We start from the raw sequence: 8,194 nt of genomic DNA, 5'->3' as shown, positions 1-8,194 counted from the left end.
TACTTTCTGGTTTTGCCCTAGTCCGGACTTGCTTCTGCCCATTGAAAATGTACTGTATCTTTCAGTCACCCACACAAGAAATTGGGGAAAGCCTTCAAACTGGCTATTCTCTGTCATGAAGACAGTCTCTAAAAATAGATTTTATTGAATTTAGTCTTTTAAAATTGAATGTGATTGAACCTATTTGGCATGGATATAACCTCGGAAATGTAATATGCATTTGCTTGGTGACATTGAGGTATCTACTGTTTTGGTTAGCACAGATTAAACTTTGATTTTTTTGAGATAATTGTCTTCTTTTTTTTAATGCTTCCTTTGAAGATTTTATTTATTTATTTATTTATTTATTTGAGAGAGAGAGAACGCAAGCAGGGGGAGGGAGACGGGGAGGGAGACAGAGCGGGGGAAAAATCCAAGCAGACTCCACGTACTGAGCTCAGAGCCCAACACAACGCTCGATCCCACAACCCCGAGATCATGACCCCAGCTGAAACCAAGAGTCAGATGCTTCACTCACTGAACCACCCAGGCACCCGGAGATAATTGTCTTCTTACATAAAATAGATAATTTCTTCTCTTAGGTACCCATTGCCCTTTAGAAAAAAAATGACGACAACAACAAAATGCCAGTGTACTACACTTGTGACAAAAAATGATCCAGGGGGTGCCTCGGTTAAGTGACCGACTCTTGATTTCAGCTCAGGTCATGATCTCAAGGTTGCAAGAGGGAGCCCTCCATCGGGGTCTGCTCTTAGCCCGGAGTCTGCTTGACGTGCTCTCTCTTCCTCTCCCTCTACCCTTCCCCGCCCCACACTTGTGCATGCTCTCTCTCTCTCAAAATAAATAAATAAATAAGTAGATAAATAAATAAATACAATCTTTAAAAAAGTGATCCAGATATGGGTGTTAATTTCTAGGCCATTCACTATCAGGATAGGTTTTTCAAGACTGAATTGGACACTACATAATTTAGTACAACTGAAGTATATGGTACTTTAAAATAGGGGTAAAAATGTTTTGAATCCTAGGTATTGTGATCTTGGCTTTGGGCCAGGATTAACTTCTACCCAAATGGAACAAGGAGATGTAGCAGATGCTGTACGTGTCCCACTTACCTCCCCTTGGCCGCCTGCAGAGGTCACCTGCGATTTCAGTGAAGAATTCCTATACTTGCAAAACAGCGTCTTCCCTCCTGCAACTCTCTGCCAATGAGATTGTTCTGGACGCATGTGAGGAGGTGCCCACAGTGCCCGGGATTTAATGCCTCAATAGCAACCCTCACCCTTGTAGAGACAAATATCCACATTTCCTTACCCCTTTGGGAGAAGGGACAATTCTAAGACCTTTGCAATGCAGGTGTTTGGCGGGTCACCAGCAGGATTGAACCCCTGTTGCCCACAGAAGTCACATGCTCATGAACACACCCTTTCTTGGTTTCCTCCCTTCCTGTCTCACTTCCACACTCAGTGTGCTTCCTGTGATCACCTCCCAAAGAAACTACTTCCACCCAAATTCCTGTCTCAGGAGCTTTTGAGAAAACCCATTCAGGATAGGAGACTCTAGAAAGACAATGGGAGAGGAGAAATACCGATGACAGATCATGCTATTCTAAGCTTCAAGAGAATAGTGTCTTTTATGTTCTTCTGGATCACCTCTGTCTTTAGACTGTAAACTATTGAGGACACTGGCTGTTTCTAGTCAATTCTATAAATCTCTGTAATCTATGCATGCAATGAAGGAGGACTCGAAAAATATTTGATAATGACAATTCTAAGATCATACTATTTATGGTAACCATAACCGTAGTGAAGGGGTATGATTATTGCAAAACAGCGAATGAGCAAATAAAGTTCTGTCTTTTTTTTTTTTTTTAAAGGTAAGTGCCATTTAAAGGTAAACTTCTAACCAGGGGTACCTGGGTGGCTCAGTCAGTCAAGCATCTGCCTTTGGCTCGGGTCATGATCCTAAAGTCCTGGAATTGAGTCCTATAAGCAATTGTGTTCAATACAAACTGAATTTCTTCTCAGGTATCTTGTCAATTTTTCACATTCCTGACTCATGTGAAGGGCCGAAGCAAAGAGAATGCAACATGTCTGCAATGGTTCCATTAGACTGCAACGCAGTCCACCAAGTGCACATCGGGGGTGTGTATTTGTATGCACAGCTCAGTCTTACCATTTAGAACTGACTGGGGACCTTTATAAACCTCACTGAAAAGAGCCCAATCCAAAAATAAGTGGCAGAGAATTCAGTGATGGAAACAATAACAAAATTACATGTGCTATTTAACCCTAAGCAACTCTCCAAATTTTGGTCTGTTTTCTTAGACTTATCATCCATCCACTATTCAGTGAGAAGAATAATGTTTTCAGCATATTGTTTTAGGGATCCCCCCCCAAATAACTCACTAGCATTTATCATATTGTAGAATGGTGAAAAGTCACACCCGGGATAATACCAGACCATTTCTTCATCTAGCTAATGTTAATGAAATTGAATAGGCTTGCTCCAAAATTCATTGGGAGTCATTGTTCACTGTCCTAGAATGCATTTAATCATATTCAGTTGTCCAAGGGTGGCATTACACATCTCTGAGGAAGGAAAGGTATGGTATAAAAAGAATCTTCAAGGCTGTACACAGTAGGACAAAATATGTGATGATCCCTCCTGGAAACCAAAGCAAGTCAGCTTTAATTTAAAAACTTCAAGCTTAATTTAAAATGTAGCATATCTTAGCAAGACAAGGTGAAGTGCTCTTTCAAATTATCACATATTTCATCCTTCAAAATGTATTCTTTATTCATTTTCTAAATCGTCATCCTAACCACATTTAGGCATCATTTGCAAATAAGCTAATGGTATAGCAGCACGAAATGCCGAGACAACTACAATTATCTCTTAATTACACACAGCAGGCTTCCAGTGTGTGTCCCCCCTTCTGAGGATACTTAACAAGAAACAAAGAAAGTCAAGCAAACCAGTTAGAGATCCCACGCAGCCTCCTTGATGGCGGGTTTACTCTGAAACGCTCCGGAGCAAGATACCGTGGCAACAACTGTCACCAGGAAGAGCTCGCCCAGCTCAGGAAAATAATCGGACTGAATCTGATTACTCTATCCATACCGAGGGATCTGAAGAACCGGGAAACAAAACAATGGAGATAATCTGATCCACAAATCAATGGTTTACAAGGAGTTCCAGCCCTCTACATATGAAATAAGGAAATTTCAAGCAATTCACCCCAGGGCGGTTTTATATCTTCTTTGAGAAGGAATCGATATCTCCTTGTTACTGTGAGATCATATATTTAGTAGGGGAAATGGTTTAAGACCAGAAATATGTCAAACAACTCCAAACAACTCATCTCCAGGGGAAATGAATGTGATTGGGAAAAGCCTATCAATTAATGAATCAATACAAGTGGATAGCATGACTGTGAGTTGCCAGCTATGTCCAAAGTGAGGTTGATAAAAACTTTGCATGTACTCTGTGCTTTTTCACACATTCCATGACAAAGCTGCCGGGAGAAGTAGCACTCAGACATATGTGGTTGATGTGATTGCAAAAATGGATCCACTGACTGAGGGTGATAATAATTATTCTGTGTGTATAAATCACTTGCCAGACAACAAAGGATGTTTGTAAGCTTTCTCTCCTTTGATTCAAACCACCAGCCTGTAAAACAAATAGGGACAAGCATTAACCCCTTTCTACAAATGAGCAAGTCTCTCGATCAGTGATCTAGAAATTCCCAAGAGCTGCGGGAATTCGAGTGTATGATACACACCATTATTACACTTTGCAGAGGAGGATACCAGAGTGGATATGGAGGTTTCTAGAACCAGATCTAAGGACAGCTGTTTTACTCTCCTATCCAGTTCCACTTGAGAAATTTCAATTGGCCCCACCTGAGGTTTCCCAGCCTTGGTCTTCACAGAACATTTTCATATCTTGAATTTGGCATGACATATTGTTCCTCTTTGTTTTCTCTTTCTTCTCCTGGCCCGGTGGCCTCGAAACCTGGCTTTATTGTAGTCGCCTGTGGAGTTTATTATCAGTTCCCTTTCCTGGGCCCTATCACAGACCCCCTGAACCAAAGGTCCTGGATACAGTCTGGTACCAGACCTGCTTTTGTCACTTGGAATCACTGGGCCAAAACTTGCCCAGTTTCTCTGGGCATTTGCTCTGTCTTTTTTATTTTTATGACCCCAGTCTAATCCAGTGTGAGTAATAGTCCAATCCGCAACAGTTAATTGGTGAGCCTAAGTGAAGGGCATGTAGGTGCTCATTTGGTCGTTCTTGCAATCTCTCTGTGAGCTTGTCATTTTTCAATATGAAAAGTTCGACGAAAAGAAAGGGGTGATTGGTTAACTATTAAAAAAAATGGAAATAGTTTAAAAGCCGAAGTAATCGTGCTTCAATACTCAATTAATGTTTGCTGAATAAATGAATGAACAAATGATCTCATCTCCAACCTTTTGTTTGGAAGAAGATATTAGAAATGAGAACCATCAGACTGAGAATTCAGTTAAATCAGAGGGAGGTAAATGGTACCAAGAAGTAGGAGAGTTGAAGGCTAAAAAGAAGTTTCCCAGTTGCATTGTTGGAGCTCACAATCAGTAATTTTCCGGAAAAGTTCCCCATACCATACTATCCTCTAAATAGACACGTATTTCTGTTTTCATTTCCAGTTAACCCTCCCTTGTCTGTATAATAGACAGGGAGCAGTAGTGTGGGTCAACCAGAGCAGAGGCAAGGGGACAGGTACCAGCTGGTTATATTATTCCTTTCTGAGAAGCCTCAGAGTGCCTGCCACACCCACAGTCCCTCTCTACAGAGGCCTTCACACATGAGATGCCATGCTTTGTACCATGCACCGCCCATCCCCCAACCATCCAGATCATACCTGACTGGGATAGTGATGGAGTCCAGGTTCAAAGATGGTCCAAGATCAGCAGTCTTAGAGGTTGACTGGCTGTATCCTGGTTCATGGCTGGCTTCTCTGAGGATGTCAGAGTATGAGACATATGCAGACATACAGCAAGAGGTGGGCAGCATGGAAACAGAGAGGCAACAAAGAGATGGTCCTAGTGTGGAGGCTGTGATGGAAAGATGAGGAGAGTCAACTGACCATGGCCACAGCAGTGGAGAAAAAGCAGAAAAATGTGTCAGGATTCTTGGTCTCGAGGGACAAAAACCCAACTTGACCTTGCTTAGGCTAAAGGGGGAATCGATTGGCTAATACTGCCAGGATGATTGGGTGTGAAGTGAGGTAGGATGAGAAGCAAGATTTAAATCCATTCAAAAATTGCTATCGTTGGGGTGCCTGGGTGGCTCAGTCAGTTGAGCATCCGACTCTTGATTTCAGCACAGGTCGTGATCTCAGGGTCATGGGATCGAGCCCCATGTTGGGCTCCATGCTCAGTGCAGACTCTGCTTGTCCCTCTCCCTCCCCCTCTCCTTCCCCTTTCTCCCTCCCTCTCTGCCACTCTCCCCACTTGCTCATGTGTGCTCATTCACTCTCTCTCTCTCTCTCAACTCAATCAATCAATCTTTTTTTTTTTAAAGAGATTACTATCTTTATCTTGTACTTTTGTTTCCCTCGGAGTGTTTGCTTCATTCTCTCTTATTGTCAATGCAGGGAGAAGGGCCAAGACCACCTACAGCTCTGACACTAAAAAACCCTGGGGAAAGGCTCTGATTGTTCCTGCTTAGGCCACGTAACCATCACCGGATGAATCAGTGTGGCCAGGAGGGCTGGGGAGTCTGGTTGTCAGTTTTCAGTAGAGCTTAACAATTTGCACAGGAGAGAAAGAGCAAACCTCCAAGAGAAAAAGGATAAATTTCCCTAAAGAAGGGGGAGAAACTCTGGGTAGAGTAAACCATTGATATTTACTCTACTTACCATAACATCAGAGTGTGAGAGACAGCGGGCACCTACTTCTGCACACATGCGCACTTAAGATTTGGTTACATCATCAGAGCAGCTGCTGATCTCCTAGTGCTACAGTTTTTCACGTGTATGAGTCAGTTATTACAGTAACGAAATGCATAACAAACAATCCAAAGATCTCAGGGGCTTACAACAACAAATATTTAGTTCTTATTCCTGGGGCGAGAGTCAGCTGGGATACTCTTTGGGATATGGGTTGGATTCCGGTCTGCTCCACACATCTCCTCATTCTGGGACAAGTGTTCTCTGAGACATGCTCTTCATGATAAAGGTCGAAAGCACAAGGATCAAGCCAAACTGTGAAAGGATGTTTTTAAGTGTCTGTGCCTCAACTTGCATCGTGTCTACTAACATTCCATTATCCGTATCCCCCATCGATAGGCCAGAGGAGTTCCACAGAGGTGAGGAAGAGAAGGTGAATACCTGCCGGAAAATAAGAAAATGCACTATGATCCTCGGTGTCCTTAAAGGACCTTCTAAAAGGTCTGCTGAAATTGCTTCCTATGTTTTCTTGTTTTCCGACATATTCATTTAGTGGATATGCATCCCAGTTCAGAAATTCTAGTGTGTATGATATAGAACTTTGTTTCCTATAATGCAACTTAATTCTATTTTGAGCCCCCAGTCAGCTGAGTGGCTGAAACTTAACCTCATTTAATTCAGAATTATCTCTCTCCATCTTTCCCAAGATTGCGTCTAAATCCTGGGGGCTTATGTATTATCAAAACACATCTGGAGAGCATCTGGTCTTTGAGTCATCTATCTGCACCGACATCCACTGAAACGTACATCATTCTGTCTCAGAAGTCATCCATGCAAATGACCACTGAGATGCCACTTCTTTCTAGGGCTGCTTTACTCCTTCGGTACTATGTTTTGGAGCACGAGAATCGTGCAGCTGCTTCTGTGCTCGGGTGGGCTCTCTGAGGTCGGGTATGCTCAAAGTTCTTCCTGCCGCGATGCTGTGTAACTGTCCCTAGGTCTCTGTCTGAGACAGGGTTGCCACACATTATTGCATAGGCCTTGCCACATCCCTAGGCAGTTTCATTCACACAGGCAACAGAGAGCAGGTATCCATCCCCTGGTCCTGCTAATCTATCTTAAGTTTTGCTGCCTACAGGGGCTCTGACCAGGAAAACGGGTACAAGGTCACAATCTTAAAGACTTTCTGTTTTCCAAATATTTAATTTGACCCTAGATTTCTCCCTTGGACTTACCAAGAAGAATTTTCCAAGTCTGAGGTTCAACTCAACAACCTCCCCCTACCTCTTGCCTTTTGCCAACCGTGGCATTTCTCTGTCTATGCTGAAAATGGTCTCCATCTTCATCCCTCAAAATTTGGCCTAGGATTTTGGAAACCCAAACCAAAAAAGCTTCATTGTTTCAGTTTTCCATCAGAGTCTCGTCCCTTCCTTGAGACAATGAGCTTAAACTGACCTAACTTCTTGGAAAGAAAAGGACATAGCAAAGAAGTGAACTACTGGGGGGGGGAAATCTCAAAAATGTTATCTTTATCACATTTACAGACTGAGACCCACTGATCATGCTTCAGTTCTTTGAAATTTGAAGGAAATAAAAATCCAACAACACACGTTCATAAGTCATATTTGTTCGGCTTTACATGGATTTTGATACTTTTTAATATTTTGATATTAAAATATGTTTTGTTTGACACCGTGGAAAATCAGAATATTTCAAACTAAATAGCAAATCCATTTACATTGTGAAAATAAGTTTCAGGAGGAACTAGACAGCTGTCCAAAATCCTCATTATTTTCCTAGGACGAGCTGGAAAGGGTCCCTTTCCTTACGATGGGAAACACTGGCCTAATGCATTCCTCATTTTTCACTGCAGTTGCCAAACTTCCTACTTCACGCCTTCTGTGGGATCACAAAGTGTTGAGATAATTTGGTGTTCTTTTGTTTGTTTGTTTCATTTTTAAACAAGATGATATTCTTCGGTGGACTCTTTCGGGGATGTCTGAGCTGCCAATGAGATTTCAACTCACCGTTTTCCCACGACTGACTCCCATCTTAAAACCTGGTCCTCCAGCCACCATGCTTCTTTTGTGTGAACCCAGCTCTGGCGATGGCCACCTAGACCGGGCTGGATACCTGATCCCAACCAGCCTGTCCCCCCGGGGCACTTGGGGTTGAGACTGAAGAGAGAGTCTGTCCCTTGGCTGAACCTGCAGACAAAGCTGGTTTGTGGAGAGAGAATATGTCTGTCACCTTTGCTCC

Source organism: Ursus maritimus, unplaced genomic scaffold (genome assembly GCF_017311325.1).
Source record: "Ursus maritimus isolate PB19 unplaced genomic scaffold, ASM1731132v1 scaffold_20, whole genome shotgun sequence".
NCBI classification, from domain to species: Eukaryota; Metazoa; Chordata; class Mammalia; order Carnivora; family Ursidae; genus Ursus; species Ursus maritimus.
This window is presented reverse-complemented; position numbering follows the sequence as displayed.